General features: G+C 35.0%; 1 non-coding gene across 1 annotated transcript; it reads left to right on the top strand.

Moving 5' to 3' along the window:
* Positions 1-7,946: 7,946 nt before the first annotated feature.
* LOC141699235 (small nucleolar RNA R71) lies at positions 7,947-8,053 on the top strand. Its single transcript, XR_012565711.1, has one exon. It is a non-coding gene; the product is annotated as a small nucleolar RNA R71 (small nucleolar RNA).
* The last annotated feature ends 4,391 nt before the right edge of the window (positions 8,054-12,444 follow it).

A 12,444-nucleotide genomic window follows, 5' to 3' on the forward strand; every position in this document is an offset into this window, starting at 1 on the left:
TCTGATGCTCTACTTTAACTCTGTTGACATATATAACATCTGCTAATTCATTCTGCAATTCCTCGCTTCATATCTAACCACCTATAATTTCCTTTAAATCTCTATACATCTTGGTACTCCCTGAATGGATTGAATACCTCGAATTATGAGCTGCCTGTAATATTTCATCCTTCAATTTCATCACTGGTGGAATCCAAGTTCTAGAAGAAAACCTAAGAATACCTTGATCGTCCTTTTTGCGTGCACTATTCTTCCCATACTAAATGATTTATATCCTGATTCATTACCTCTTCCTGACACTTCTTTATCTTTTCTAACAATTCTGATTGAAAAGTTATACTTATACATTCTTACTCCTTTTTGGATTATGCACTCTGACTTCCAATTCCAACTTCTAGAATTCCATAGATAATTCTTCTCGTACAGTCTCTATGTTCATTCTCTCTCCTTCTTGCTCATCTCTTGCCACTACATTTACTTTTCCTCGAGAGTTCATACTTCAACTCTTGTGGTCCGTATATATCTCACATTTTTCTCTATACTTATAATATTTCCCAATCTTTCAAAACGAATATTATTGTTGCTTTTAATCCCCAGTTATGAGTAAGGTACTTCTGCTCATAAGGTTTCGGTTGTCTGGATGCATATGCAATAACTTTATTGTTTTGCGTCAACACACATCCTATTCCCTTACGAGAAGTATCACTATAAACTACCAAATCTCCCTGATGCTTTCAAAGTGATAAAATAGGTGTTGTAACCATTCTTTCATTTAACTCCGCAAAACTTTCTTCACCCTTCTCCATTTCATATAACCTTCTTGCTTTTCCTGGTTAACTTCATCTCGAATATTACAACTTTCAAGAAATCTTGCACAAATTTCCAATAATAACCGGCCCATGATAAAACTTCTTACTTTTGTTGGTGCTTCTGGTCTTTCTTTATTCATACTATCTTTAAATTTTCTGCTGAATCCCCTTTTGTCTCCTCCTTACTGACTGTCTATACTAAGAATTATACCTCCTGCCATTAAAGTTTTCACCTGGTAAACTCTTTTTATACCGCTTCTTTCTTCTTTGACTCCTCAGCTATCATTGTATAGGTTGCATGGTTCTTCTTACAAGTATATCTTATCCAAATTCTTCCTTCAAAATTCTACTCATCAAATTTAAATATCACTGGTATATCAGTTCATCCCATTAACATTTCTAGAATTTTATAACAACAATACTGAGTTCTGAAAATTATCTTTGATACGTCCATAAGTTAAATTTTCACTTGGTAATATACCCAGTCTCAAATCAATCTTATAAAAATACCTTGCTTCGTTCATTTAATTAAACAAATCATTGGTTCGAGATAACAGATATCTGCTCTTGAGAGTAACCCTGTTGAGCTTTCGCTAACATATAATCTCACACTTTCATCTTTCTTATTAACACATCGTGCTAGGGCACTTTAAGGGGTACGCTAGGTCCGGTTGCTTTTTCTTCTATTTATCTCCTACGTTTCCTCTGGTAACTTCTTTATTTAATCTGGTGCCATTCTGTGCGGGGCTTTGGACACTGGCTTCATTTCAGGTGCCACATCAATCATAAATACATTTTCTTTATCTAAAGGAAATATTGGTAACTCATCTGGAAACATATCTTGAGACTGTAAAATCTTCAAGTTCGGTTTGCTCCTGACTCTTATTTATAACCGCCATAGCACTTATATTCTGGTCGCTGTAATCTTAAATCGTTCTTAACAAGTTCTTTACTTTCCTTTGTCCTTTAAACTTCTTCATGTTCTCATTTGGCGTCTTCAGAACTATCTTCCATCACGACGGTCTACCTGGGCATCACACTTGAATAGTTAATTCACTTCTTAGAATAATGTCAAATCCTCTTATCTCAAATGATATCCATTCTTCACAGCTTATTGCCAGAAATATCGATTCCGCCATTGGTACTTACTTATTTAATAACTGCACGTTCTTAACTTGCTATTCCTTTAGTCATAAACTTATTGATTCGACAGGATAATTCATTTTATCAATAAAACCTTGAGAGATATACGATCCAATTGCTCCCACATCTTTCAATACTTTAACACATAAGGTATCCGCAATAATCTTCCACGTCATCACATCCATATTCTAAATAACATATCGCAAATTGTCGTTCTTGGAGATGTATCCCTTATTAAAGTAGATTCCTTTGACTCGTAATGCATCCCTGGCTAGGGCCAGTGATTTGCAATTCTCACCATATGCCCTTGTTTCCTTTCCATGCATGAGAGGTAGATGAGACTTTGCCCGCTGGGTGTATAATATGTTGACTTTTGTTTAAAAAAAAACTCTCGCAAAGAACAACGGTACAACGAAATAACTAGAAGGATTCACAATTTTAATAAACTTAGAGTTGGAAAGAAAGAAGAAGTAATGATTTGAATATGAATGAGACAACCACATTGGTACTTAAGATGGCCAGTCTTTCATACCGTATGGCATACAGCACATGATTAGGTGGCGTCCCACCCGACTCTTCGTCATTCCGACAAAGTGTCTCTTCATAACACTGTTTGTCCCAATCAGAAAACAAAACCCGAGGGGAACAATTAAATTTGAAAGGAATGCAAAATCCTTCTTTTTGATATTATCAGAAAGAATTTATTAAGAAAAGGAGTTCAGACATTTTAGGAATTAAAAAGGAATATACACTGTAATGTTGAGGACGAGGATGGTACCATTGGTCACCATCCACATTTCACTTGTATTCATCTTTCGAGCTTGCTCAATCATTTCCCAATTGTATCACATAACAACTTTAGAAGTATGCTAAAATGCCTCTACACTAAGCATTATGGTAGATTCTTACTCGTTAAGTCTCGCGTCTATAACGTCGCACCTACACGTATAATACTTTAACTATTTGATCATAATGGCGTTCTTATTAGATAACCTTGAGTTTCCTCTTTTTAATTTGGAATAACCATAAATCATTCAACATAACGATCATTTTATTAATAATATTCTTCCTTTAGAAAAGTCTGGAAATTTTCCCAATCTTCTTCGGTCATGCTCAGGCTTCCGTTTAATCAATGAATTCTTTGAACTCTGATAATCCCAGTAATTGGATGAATAGTTATTCTGTACGCTGGTTCTGTTGTTAATCCTATCAGACAATACTTGCACTCACTTTTTCATAATCGCAGGTTACCTCGTTCTCCGAATTAACAATACTGAGTCTGAAACAACATCCTTCCAGATAATCCGGGTCTTTTAACAAATAAGAAACTCAAGTAGTAACTTGACAACCAAGGTTTAAAACTTATTTTATTCAAAAAGGCTTTTAGAAATTTTGTGAGGAAAAATCTTTTTCAAAAACTTGTTAAAAATTTTGAAAATTTTGAAAATCACACCTCCGGTTGTCCTTACTGTATGAGTTGGTTGTTTTCCTTCTTATGACCAGATACCAAGTTAAAGAAATGATCACTCAAAGATCCATTCACTTTCATTTATCTCCTTTCCTTCATTAGGTCTATTACTTTCCGTAATCAATAAAAACTTCCGCTGTCGTTGCACGTTATCTTATTCGTAGCTTCACATTAAGGCTCCCATACTGGTAGTACTCCCGTTAACCACTTTGCAATCATTGAGTGGAACAGATTATCCAATAGTCAACAAGTCAGCTAATGTCACATCATCTTGTTAAAATGTTTATCACATAATTACAACACCATTTTCTAATCTCAAGAAATCTTCAGATCCCTAATCTCCTCTAACTCTCTCTTTTCAACACTTTTCTACTTCATTTCACAAGCTAGTCATGAGTGGCCTAATTACTAATAGCTTCTTTTAACCGGATACAGCCATCCTCCAGAACACTTGAATCTTCTTTCTAAACTCCTTCTCACCTTAATTTATATCTCAGTACTCACCGTTTACTGTCGCTATCGCGTCCCTTCTCGCAAACGCTGTTGTTTCGTTGGAAAGGTTTTTAAACTAAGGATGTAGAATATGGTGTATAATAGACAGAAAAGATACATTCATAGTTGAATGTTCAAAAGAACAAGAATAAGCAAATGAAGGTTCTTGAATAGGTAGTCTCATATTGAGAGATGATAGAATAACGTTGAATAACTTGAAGAGGCGCAACTATCATAACAGAAGGTAATACCGCTAATACTGATGGAAGATCAAGGCGCAAATCAAATCTGAGAGAAGATGACGATCCTTAAATGGAAGGTTCCAAATGATCAGTTGATGCAGGGAAATCAGGATCTGCCATTGCCGTTGCTTGGATATCACGTCGCTAGTCAAGAATCCCGAATCGCAACACGAACCGTGCCGGAGACCTACTATACAGTCGCACTCAACCTCACAATGACCTATCTTTCTATTTCCTATTCCTAATCCTAACCCTCTACCCAATCCCGACAATCTAGGCTTGTTTCAGTGACTTATAACCTGTAGCTCTGATACCAACCTGTGGCATCCTCCAAACCCGGGTCAGAAGTTTGGGGTCCACAACACATAATCAATATATAAACCTGTATATATAAAATATTATTTGTAATGACCCTGCTTTACATAACCACGGATCGCAACAGGTTAAAGTATGAAAACAAGCCACCACCTTAACTTTTATTACAACGTACCATATCCCAACTAATTTTATTTACAACTGATAAAAAAATAAAAAAAAAATTATTCTTCAACCTTGCTATCTCACTACTGCCATAAGCTTTTGCTAGCTCGATCAATCATAATCTGGAATCCTAGCTCGAACATTGAACTGGGAAACTTCGCTATCAACTGTATCCTTCTTAACTGTAGAATACATAAAAAAAAAATTCGCAAGAGTGAGCTAACTAGCTCAGCAAGTCATATTATCAATAACTGAGGTTAAATAATAATAAACGAGGTGATTCAAAAGAATCAAGTTTCCTGTTAAACAGTCAATAGAATTGGATATTCATTTCAAATTTTTAAAACCAAGGTGAGGCTGCTGATCAGTCACGCACTAACCCCGAGCAAAGCACACAGCACCGCTCTAACTACTGGATCCAAGGCACACATTGGCCTAACTTGACCATCGATATGGTCTGACCACGAATCTGGTCCACACAAAGAAAACTATCCAATTCTAAAGCATTTCAATATGATAAACAATAGAGTTCAATAAAATCAGATCATAATCAATAACCATAAAACATTTGTAAAAGAGCATGGTAAAAATTCATAGTTACCAAAAAGGGTATGTCAAAATACATAAAAGAAGTGGCCTCCAGCCGGTAGGATAATCGGATATTAGATGAATAGTGTTTTTACAAGGTTTTAGTACCTTGATATCACAAGATATGGTTGAGTATAAAAGTTTCTGTATGTGAACAATTCTGTTCCAGTGTTTGGTATATATGATGTATATATATTTGTGGAGTAGTATCTTATTTGTGTGGTTTAGTATCTGGTAAATCAACAAGAAATGGTTTACAAAGAATAAGGCTTACGGCTCAAAGATCAAATGTTGTGGCTCAGGTTCAAGGCTGAAGGATTCAAAATGTGTACAGTATAAAAGAGAACTAATTCTTCGGATCAATTTTGGAGTAATAAACAGGGTTCGGTTGGCCAATTCTGGCTCCGAAATAATTTTAGAATAATTATCGAGCTTTGAAAATAATTTAGAATAATATTTTAAAGCTCGAAACTATTTTTCGGAATTTTTAAATCATTTCTAAATAATTAAATCTAATTAAATAAGTAATTAAAATCAATTAATAATTAATTAAATCAATTAATCAATTAATTTTTGAATTAATTGACCAATTAATCAATTAAAAATTAACTAAAATTAATTAACTAATTAATTCAGATTTATTTTTGAATTAAAAATAATTTTCAGAATTAAAATACTAATTTTTAGAATTTTCAGAAATTAAAAATGAATTTTTATAATAAAAATAAATAGGAAATATGATTTTTAAACATTTTTAAAACAGGAATCCAACTTTTGCAAACTCTGGAAAGTTCAGGGACTGAACTTCATCGTTTTCAAAAGTTGGGGTACTAAACTGCAATTTTCCAGCCCTTCGCCGGAAAACAGTCGGGTTCGTCGGAGAACTCAACTCTGGCTTCGTCCCACCACCACAAACTCCAGATTTAATCTATACTTCACAAGGAACACAAGCATGCCATCAATTCATTCTAATCATCCCGGAATTAGCCGGAAAATGATCAAGAATCTTGCCGGTTTCCGGCAAGTTCGACAAAAACTTTAAAACCTAACTCCCTCTTTTACAGACCTCGTTGATTCATGAAACTTATACGACTAGATTGCAAATTTCACAGAGAACACAACCCACTATAACACAACATCAATCTATCACAGAATAAGAAACCCCCAAATTTCAATTAAGAACATTCATACGGGTTATAAACCCTAATTTTAAAATTCGAAAATCAAACTCAAATTTGAACATGTTATTGAACTCCAAATCAGACGTCTGACATATGAAAATCATCAGGAAAACAAGCTCTACAACATGCAATCATCAAATCATACAGACAATCATCCGAACAAAAATTCATATTTTTAATAATTTTAATTCGAAAATAAATAAATTTTCAGAAAATAAACTTTTGGTTCTGCAGTGAAACAAAGCTCAGAATCTGATAAAACACTTTAAATCCTTCGTTTTGGTTACTCAAGCTTCGAAAACAGAGATCGGTAACGCCTTCGTTTTGCTGTTTGATTCTTAGAACAGTTTATTTAATTAGGGTTTTTTCTCTGAAAATTATAGAATTAACTATCTGCAAATGATTTTGATACGAAATAAAATACGGTAAAAGGCTATTTATAATTACAGAAAATTAGTATCCCGTTGGATCATTTCGGATATAAAATGGTACGTTTATTTGTAAAAACGGATCCAAACGGTATCGGTTTTCGAGATAATTATCCAAATCAGTACAATTTGTACAGCGGTCTTGGTCTCAGCGCCTGGTTACACGTATTACGAGGTGATAATTGTGATAGTTTAATAAAAAGCTCCTGTTTCTCGAAAATACGAGTTTTATTGATTTACCGAAACGAATATTGTATCGAAAATGTTACGCCGGGACCCGCGCAGGACAAACCGTACGCCGGATCGAAAAAGTCGAAACATTGAATATGCTCAGAATATTACAATTAGGTTAGGAAGGAGTCCTCGGAAAAGTTTCGGGTTCTAAAAACGTAACAACGGATGACGTCGGTTGGTTCTCGTTTTTATAAAATAGATTTTAAATACTCGGAAAAAGATTTTAGAAATTTCAGATGATTCTTATAAATCCATAAACCAACATAAAAATAATTAGGAAGATATGACAATTATCTATATTTTATTTTGGACATATAAAAATTAAAATACTCAATTAATATTATTTTTGAATATCCAAGTACAGATAACATTTAACAATTAACTCACAGAATAGATACTGTACACACATAATAATTGTATAATAGCAAAAATAATTACACGATATATCCCGGATATTACATCAGTTGTCAAGATGATAAGTGTTTGGAACTGGTTGCTGCGATCTCTGAAAGTTGCTCATAAACTAAGTTGATTCACTAGATATAATGCATTGCTTCATCGCATGCGAACCTGCACAAAGCTCACAAACACTCGTCCTCTGATGAACTCCATAGTTAGCTAACGAATCGATCTTCATAGACAACGTCTTTAGTTGAGCAGTGATAGTCGTAGCTGTACCCACTTCAAGAATTCCTTCTACCTTGCTTTGTGGCAATCTCTGGGTTGGATAATGATATTCATTAGCAGCCATCAGTTCAATTAGATCATAAGCTTCATCATAGCTCTTAGCCCATAATGCTCCACCTGATGCTGCATCGAGCATAAGTCTGGACTGTGTTCCCAAACCATTATACAAATAATTGATGATCATCCAATTAGGCATTCCATGATGAGGACACAACCTAAGCATCTCCTTGTAGCGCTCCCAAGCTTCATATAAAGATTCTCCTGATTGCTGCATAAATTGAGTAAGAGCATTCCTGATTGCAGTTGTCTTTGCCATAGGGAAGAATTTAATGAGAAACTTTTGAGAAAGATCTTCCCAAGTAGTAATCGAACCAGCTGGTAGAGAGTGTAACCAGCTCTTAGCTTTGTCCCTCAAGGAGAATGGGAATAGTGTCAGCTTCACAGCATCTTCAGAAACACCGTTGAACTTGAAGGTGTCGCATATCTCAATGATATCCCTAATATGCATATTGGGATCTTCCGTTGGAGAACCCCCAAACTGGATTGAATTCTACACCCATTGAATTATTCTAGGCTTGATCTCAAAGGTATTAGCTGTGATAGTTGGCCTGACAATGCTAGATTGAATGTCATTGATCTTGGGTTGAGAAAAATCCATCAAGGCTTTCGTTTGTGCTGCTGGATCTCCCATTGTAATGAGTACCTGAAACACAAACAAATAAACCGTGAAAGTAAAAGAATCCGAGTTAGTGAACTTTAACGACCACTGATGACAAGCAAGTAAACTAAAAATTAACACCGAGTCCCCAGCAGCGGCGCCAAAAACTTGTTAGGGCGAAAACATGCGCTAAAATTCACGCAAGTATACGCGTTCGCAAGTAGTATAAGATATAAATCAGATTCGTTCCTACAGGGACTCTTTGGTTAATTTAAGAATATACATCTATGCAACAATAATATGGTTATTATCCAATGCTAAGACAGATAACAAGCTGAGATTGTTTATAACTAAGAATTAAACTAATAAATATAACTAAAAGAACAAGAATGGTTGAATTAATATATATGAAAAACATGGGATTCTAACTTCATTAGATACTTCATTCAATAGCCCTTTCGTTCTTAACCTTAGCTTGTAATGGTGATGACACTAATCAGATAACACGAAACTGATAAACGCCAACTTTCGTTGCACGAATACCATACTACTAGACATCCACAAAAGAGATAGAAGCAAAATAGACACCAATTATATTGAGACCCTATATGTCTATAGAATTTGACAACATAATGGTTTAACGCACAAGTTATCTATCATGATTACATATACAGGGCAAGTAAGATGGTTAAAATTACCTACGAATCATGCATAACAATAACACATGAACCTATGCTAGCATGGCAAGTTCTAAACCTCTATATTCACTGTCGCTTTAATAGAGATTAACACGTTATTTTATATGTTAGCTACGCACATAAGACGAATAAGCACAACCAATACTAGGTTATCATACAATCACCACACACTAAAGTATCGAAACAATTTAGCTAAAGAAATCCATAAATAAATCCGCTAGAACCCCACGATAACGATTAGTTCATAATCGAACTCATCATCACCATGGGTTCCAATAAAAGCATGATAATAAACAATATAAGAGTATTAGGGTTCAAAGATAAATCGAAAACAAGCATCCAAGTATCGCCTAAATCAAAGAAAACAAAAGTCTTCTTCTCCGTAGCTGTCTCGTGCTCTCTAGGTCTTCTTATTGCTCTCCCAGGTGTCCTTATTGTTAAAAACACATTTTTATTGATATATATAGGCTTCTGATCATTTCGGGCTTCTAGACTCTCAAAATCAGACTGGAATCAGGATTCTGTGAAAATGACCTAGCGCGGCCGCGCGCTATCCCAGCGCGGGCGCGCTCTGTTTCTGTGGTTCCAGCGCGGGCGTGCTCTGTTTCTAGAAGTCTGGCCGGCCGCCCCACATACCAGTGCGGGCGCGCCGTGCTACTGTAGTTGGAATTCTGAATTTTCTTCTTTTTGCTGTAACTTTTACTCCACTCGTCAGAATTTGATGAATAAGCAGTCCACGTGAAGCTCTCAAGATCTTCTACAAATTGGAAATGTCCTTGACTTCAGATTCTTGGCTCTTTTCAGCATATATTCAATAAAAAGCTTCTTTCTTCATTTAACTAATGCCTGAAATGCACAAACACAAAAACACATCAAAAATACCAACAACTTGAGTTCAAAACACCAACTTAAGCCTGAAATGAAGCGTTTCAAGTAGATATAAAATCCACTTATCAATACTCAATCTCAAAACTTAACCCGCTAGTATAATTTCGAAAAGAAGTATACTAGACTCAACTATAAAATACACAACTATAATATTATATAATATAAACAACTTTACACAATAAAACTTATACTAGTCCGCAAACCCTGGACCAACCACCTTCCAAAAGCTTCTTCTTTACTTTTTGACGCTAAACAACACAAGCTAATCCTCACTGGAGGTTAAATTTAAAAACATGCAAGTAAGAGTGAAAGAAATGCTCAGCAAGTTTATTATAGCATATATATGGTCATTTTGATACAAAACTGACATCTGCAATAGAGCAGAACATTTAAAATCATAATTGCTAAAACAGAAAAATTTAGTTAAGGAATCCCAGAATTGATTCCTCCTCAGTATTCAAAATCTTTTTAATATTTTTGAGCAAAATGCTTCAGCAATACTTTGAATCTTGACGAGAAAAAAACTCGTAAAACTGTTGTAATAACCCCAAAAATTTTGGACTTTTTGTAACCCTTATGAATAGTGATTTTGCTGATTATGCTGAATGAGAAAACTTTTCATGCCACACTATGTAGGGGTTCTTTTATTGATATTCTGAGATCTTATTAGTACTCTATATGGTATATAAGTGTATGTAAAGATCGTCAGAATCCAAATTCGAACACTTTGATTTTTCCCGGAAATCCACTAGATACGGAAAGAATTGAGTATAAGGTAACAGGATAAGAAGGATTTAAATTAAAGGATTATAAGAGAGGATCATAAAAGGAATATAATGTATTGAGAACGGTTAAGGAAACCTAAGTAATAAGATCCAGGGTATGATCCCTCAAACGATAAATGAGAACGAAAGTTAAACGAACCGTATAACAGATCAGCGGTCATTAGCCAAGTAATTAAGAGCTAATCAAAGAGGTTAGTGATGATGATGTCACCACACCAACAAGAAGATGACAAGTGTGGGAAGATGACATAGGAGGATGACATAAGCATGACCAAAGGGAAGGTATTGTTGGTTGATTTCAAGCCACACAAATTTTACCATGGTTAAAAGGTAATTAACAAAACAAAAGGATATCAACTAAGCCTTTTATGCACAAAGATCAATAAAACAAAGCAAGCTTCTCTCCCCCCCCCTTTTCATCTTCTTCATTTCGAATTTTTCACCAAAATGGTGAATTAGAAATTCAAAACACAAGCTATACTCCATGGAAAATTATAAGGTTTGTTTCTTTGGATCCTATATTTCATAACTAAGAAGAGCAAGTAGTTTGAGTGCTTGAATCAAAGGTTTTCTATCTCAAACAAATCATTTTAGTTTAGGGTGAATAGTAACTTTCAAGAACAAAATTTTTATTCTTGATTTTATTTGCAAGGTCAAGGTAGCTTAAGCATATATTAAGGCTTCCATGGACATTCCAAGGATCTTTCATTGATTAAAAGCATCAAGGAAGGTATAACTCTTCATGATCTTAGTATTAAGATTGTTTAATATAAATGATTATGATGATGGAATGATAGAATAAGTGTAGTAGTTGTTTTGTCATGTTGAGATCTTAGTTGTTAAGTGCTTTTGTTGATTTTGGGAGTTAAGAGTAGCACTAGTTGTTCTTGATGGTTCATGGTATGATTTAGGCTTTGTTTAAATGGTTTAAAGTGGTGGATAAGTGATATTGTCATATGGTTGTATTGGGATTGATTGATGGTGGTTTGGTGTTGAATGGATTTGATAAAATTTTGGGAATCGCTAAGTTATAGCCGTCGTAATGCCCAATTTTCCTTAGACTGTTTTTGTTCCTAACTTCAGGACCCGTGAAATCACTGTTAGGTTTTGACCATTGCCATTTTTAGATAGTTCATGTTACGAGCTTCATTTTGATATGTGGTACGCTTGAATCCGATGTACGGTTTAGGACAAACGACCGTTTTAAGTAACGGCGTTTCGCGACCCAACCATTACCCCTCGCCTTACTTTGAAACCTTGGTTAAGGACTTTAAATGACTAATTGGGGTATGAAACAATTATTTTAAGTGTATTAGTCAGTTAGTAAGGTACTCGCGAAAGAATCGCCTTAAAACTCTTAATGGTTAATTTATTAAAAATGGTGGAGCCGAGAGTACTCGAGCGACTTAAGTGAATCGTTAAGCGCGAAAGCGAACGTTAGGACTCTAAATGGTTAAAGTCTAGTTTCTTAAGCGACCGGGGTTTAATTCCGACTTATGTTGTTGTTCATAGGTTATCGGACCCACTCTAAGCTTAAGTCCATCCGGGAGCACTCAGGCAAGTTTTCTACCCGTTATACTGTTGTTGTGATGTATATATGTATATGCATGATCTTGTGATAAATGCATATTTGTTATTAGCAAATTCTTGCGATATATTGGAG

This window comes from Apium graveolens, chromosome 11 (assembly GCF_009905375.1).
Source record: "Apium graveolens cultivar Ventura chromosome 11, ASM990537v1, whole genome shotgun sequence".
NCBI lineage: Eukaryota > Viridiplantae > Streptophyta > Magnoliopsida > Apiales > Apiaceae > Apium > Apium graveolens.